This window comes from Elephantulus edwardii, unplaced genomic scaffold (assembly GCF_000299155.1).
Source record: "Elephantulus edwardii isolate Elephantulus edwardi_28Jun2011 unplaced genomic scaffold, EleEdw1.0 scaffold00156, whole genome shotgun sequence".
NCBI classification, from domain to species: Eukaryota; Metazoa; Chordata; class Mammalia; order Macroscelidea; family Macroscelididae; genus Elephantulus; species Elephantulus edwardii.
This window is the reverse complement of record NW_006399906.1, coordinates 7,458,314-7,463,735: the sequence shown is the minus strand read 5'-3', so window position 1 is coordinate 7,463,735 and position 5,422 is coordinate 7,458,314.

The window sequence follows — 5,422 nt, the reverse complement described above, 5'->3', positions numbered from 1 at the left end:
GGGTGGCTCCTTGGAGGCAAGGATTCTGAGGCTCCGTCTAACATACTTTGGACATGTTGTGAGGAGAGACCGGTCCTTAGAGGGGGATATCATGCTTGGGAGGGTGGAGGGACAGTGCAGGAGAGGAAGGCCCTCTATGAGGTGGACTGATTCAGTGACTGATTAATTGGGATGGGAATGTCAGAGACAGTGTGATTGGCACAGGACAGACCGGAGTTTATGGCTGTTTTACATAGGGTCGCTATGAGTCGCAGGCCACTTGAAGGCACATAACAACAACAACAACAACACATAGTCATGACAAGTTTTGACTGACATTGAGAAGAATGGGAATTTCAGAGCACTGGACTGTACTCATGAGGAACATTTATCTGGATCCAGAGTCTGTTGTGAGAACCGAACAGGGAGCACTACATGGTTTAGAATTGGGAAGGGAGTATGTCAGAGCTGTATTCTATATCTGTACCTGTTCAATCTATATGCTGAGCAAATTTTCTGGGAAGTTGGATTCCATGGAGAGGTATGTGGCATCAGGATTGGAGAGAGTCTCAGAAATAACCTGCATTATGCAGATGACACAGCCTTACTTTGCTGAAATTGAGGAGGACTTGAAGCATTTGTTGCAGAAGATCATGGAATGCAACCTTCAGTATGGATTGCATCTCAACATCAAGAAAACAAAGATTCTTACCACTAGACCAATAGGCAGTGTCACGATGGATGGAGAAGAGATTGAAAGTATCAACATCTTCATCATGCTTGGATCCACAACCAACACACTTGGTACCAGCAGTCATGAATCAAGGAGATGTATTGCACTGGGAAAATCTGCAGTAAGGGACCCTTCCAAATTATTGAGGAATAGTCATGTCAGTTTGAGGACTAAGGTGCATCTAATTCAGACTATAGTCTTTCTGATTACTAGCTATGCATCCAAGACCTGACAATGGATAAGGATGGCAGAAAAAAATAATTGACACCTTTGAGCTGTGGTGTTGGAGAATAGCACTGAAAATACCATGGACAGCCAAGAGGATGAACAGATACGTCTTGGAGAGGGTGCATTCGGAGTACTCTTTGGAGGCAAGAATGATGAGGCTTTGTCTCACATACTTTAGACATATTGTTAGGCGGTATTATTCCTTGGAGATGGATATGATGTTGGGAAAGGTTGAGGGTTGGCTAAGGAGAGGAAGACCATCAATCAGGTGGATTGATATGGTGACTGCTGCAGTGGGCTCTTGTGTGTCAGAAAGTGTGAGGATGGTGTAAGACAGTATTGGGTTCAGATCTTTTGTTCATAGAGTTGCTATGAGTCGTACTTGATTTAAAGACATCTAACAACGATAAGTACTACTACTACTACTACTACTACTACTACTACTACTACTTCTACTTCTACTTCTACTTCTACTACTACTACTAAGAAAAGGAACTCTGGTGGCCTAGTGGTAGGGGATTTTGCAATTACCCAAAAAGAATGTAACTTTAAGCCACCAAATGCTGCTTGTGAGAAACATGGACAATTTCTTCTAGTGCTATTTACAGCTTTCCACGGTCATTTATGAGTCAGTTCTGATTCAGTGGCAATGAGTTTTTACTTTGTTTTGCATTACTAAGAAAAGGGGCTTTTGTGGTATTATGAATTATTAATTTTGAATACTAACTGAAAGATTAGTAATTTTTTTATTAAATTTTTTCTTTTTTTTTTACAGAGGTTTTGGATTTCCATTCATTCATTGCCGCAATTTTCTTCCTTGCCACCCCTCCCCACCAGCTCGCTTCCCCCTCCGAAGAGAGAAAAAAGAAAAAAAAATGTCTTCATTAGTATACAATTCCCAAGTCCCTTCCCCCCACCGCCTACCCCCGAGTACACTTCTCTATGCAACCTTAATTCTGGATTCCTGTGCTAACCATAATACTCAATCATATATCACTTCTAATCTGTTCTTTCCTTCATCTGTTTCAATACAATATACATAATTTGAATATACCAAATGTTCCACAAGACAAAGATGGGCTGTCTCCTCCAGTAAAGATTTTTTCAGATTTGGAAACCTGTTGATAGGTCACTATGAAAAAATGAATTCAACAATAGTGTTACGATGATGATGATAATCAAAGCAATAAAACCCTATGTCATTCCATTTTTATTTTTATCATAGGACTGCAGCCTTTCTCATCCTTAGGATAAACTCTTTGCTAGATAAATAACTTTCAGAAAAGAAAAAAAGAAACAAATGAACAAAAGGAGAGGAAAAAATAATGTTTGTGAAGAAATGTTTTCCAAGGAATATTTAATCAGAGGGTCTTAAAATAATGTTTGTGCCACATAAATAATGTATTTGTAGCAGATGATTTTTTTTCCTAGAATGACTCCAAGACAAGCAGTTAATCTTGTAAGAAATCTGACAGTGTTGCTCTGAGTTGAAACTGACTATGAGGCAGGCAGTAAGTTGGGAGTTTTGAGTTTACTTGTTTTATAGCTATATGCAATTCTAACTCACTGTGATTATTACCGCATACACTTGTTTTCATTAGTAGGTAAAAACTTTTTGTCCTTCTCATTTTGTAGAACTTTAAACTTGTTAACTAATTTGTGAATTTTTTTCTTCCTCAACAATCCTTTTTTTTTCTTTTATTTCAATCAGACTCTGTTTGAGCTCTATGACACTGAAGATATATTTGTAATTAAAGATGACACTTTTGATTGACAGAAAAGTCAGAAATTTATTTTACTAGTTCAAACAAATCTGTTATTCTTTTGATGTTGCAAGCAGCATATTTCCCTGTGATGCATAACCGGTATTAAATCATAGTGATTTTTCATTAGAAGAAAAAAGTCATATTACATACACCTAAATATAAATATAGTAGAATTATGTTTTATGTTTAATTACAAATTGTTTTTGCATAATATAGATATTTATTGATTTAACTAGTTTTACTTCATGACTGATTTATTTATGTGTTATGTGAAGAAAACTAAGAAATAAAAATGAAATAATAAAATTTATTCTCTCTGATAAACTAATTCAGTAAAAGAAAGTTCTGACAGTATAGTCTGCAGGAAGTTGCACTGGTAATCCTAAAACTACATGTTTCAGGTAGTTCAAATCCACCAGCAGTTCCCAGTGAGAAAGATGGAGAATCTATTCCCAATGTGTTTGAAAGCCTCTAGAGTTAGACTAAATTTGAAGGCTGTGAATGAGTGAATAAGTTAATGGAAATTATTATTGTTGTTATTGATTGCTGTCGTGTCCAGCACAACTCATAGCAGCCCTCTGGGGGAAAAAAAAGAGCCTGAAGCCTTTCTATAACTATCGACATATATCAAAGTTCAGAGAGTTTCCAGAGGCATTTTGTTTAGGAAGTGGATGTCACTCTTGCTTTGTATGTACCATAAAGTAAACATGTTGAATAATGTGAATAAATACGTACTTAATTTTAAATATAAACTCTAAGAAAGATGCTTGATCATGCACTGAGAAATTTTTCATCAATTATTTTACTAATAACTTATCAAATTTTATAATCAGCCAATTTTATATTCTCTTGTTATACTAATTCTTCTTATAATACAGAAAGGAAGTTTACTACACATTCAATATGCAATATTAAGTATACATAAAAAAGAGTATAGCTATTATTATTTAGACCTAGCTAGATGTATTTAAAGTGCAGAATTCTGAAAAAAAAAATAAGATGACAGGTGGTACATATAGCACAATATTTTCAATTAACATTATAATTATGCTTTGTGAAATCTAGTAACACTTTATTATTTTCTAAAAAATAATAAGGTAAGTCTCATCAGCATTATCTACTCCTATGGATAGCAATTTATATGATAAAACACTTTGATCTACAACTGCATTACAAAAGCACAATTGCCACATGCTGTTCACGGAAGTCAGTAATAGGACACAAACTGTGATGCTATTAAAGCAGTTCAATAACAGAATATTAGAATGTTCACTGAAATATTATAAATGAACACCAGAATTTTAGATAATACTGGTAAATTATTATAATGTAAATTAATATAATGTAATAGTGATTGTACTGGTTTTACTATATAACCAGTGAATAACATAAATAAGGTATATTCTTTTTGTTAAACAGAATTCAAATTATGCCCTCGAAAGTGCTATGTTTATGGTATTAAAATAAACTCTGTTCCTATTCTAGAAATAACACTCTGCCCAGATTTCCACTTGGAAATGCTTTTTCAATGTTTGTGTCAATTGCTATCTACAAAGGATTCAGGTCTTTTGTTCATAGGGTCGCTATGAGTCATGCTTGACTCTATGGCACTTAACAACAACAACTACAGCAACAAAAACAACTTAAACACTAGGTATCTTAGCAAACTTCAACGAAAATGACGAATATGTTGCAAAATTAAAAATTATTTTGTTTTCAATAGTTAAAATTAATCACAAACTATTTTTAGAAAATGAAGCATCATAAGAAACACAGGATAAATATAAAGAAAAATATCCAATTATTTTCAAAAAGCACATCTTTTCCCCATTGTAGTCCTCCCTATTTCCAGTGTGGACCACAGTATTTTCATTGTGGATCACAATATCTCCCGTGGATCACAATATGTGAAGTGAAGACATTCCAGTGAATATCATATTACAGTAACTTCCTATGGTTATTAGTTGTCGTATAATCAACTATAACTTATAGAAACTCTATGAAGAGTAGATTAAAACTTATCCAATATGTACCATCTTCACAATCTCTGCTATGCTCAAACCCATTGTTACAGTCACTGTGCCAAGACATGTCATTGAGGGTCTTCCACTTTTTCACTGATCAAATACCTTTTCAGCAGGCTATCTTTTTTTCTAAGGACTGGCTCCTCTTGACCAGCATGGGTATATAAATTATGTTTTAATTACAATTTTTTTTATTTTAATTGTGATTTTTAACAAAAATTTACAGAAAAGTTAGATTTTCATTCATTATTGTACATTTTACCTGCTCACTCTTTGCCTTCCTCCAGTTTTAATATTCACACATTGTTGCACAATTACCTGCCTCCACTCTGCAGTCCTCTTTGAATGTACCTCTTATTTTGGGCTGTTGTCATACATATAATACCTGATCATAAATTTTTTTAAACAGTTCTTTCCTAACTCTGTTCCAATGCAGTGTTTATTATCTATCCATTTTTATCCTATTCTATTTCCACCTCCCCATGTCAGACTGGCTTTATCACAACAGTGTTAGGCAGTATTTTTACAATGGAATATGATGCAGCACTGAAAAACAATGGACTGATGAAACATTACACAACATGGGGAACTCTGGAGCACATTTTACTGAATGAAATATGTCACTCACAAAGGTATATAATTCTTCTTACATTTTATTTTATAATTTTTTTGTTTTCTCTTTGGGGTTTTTT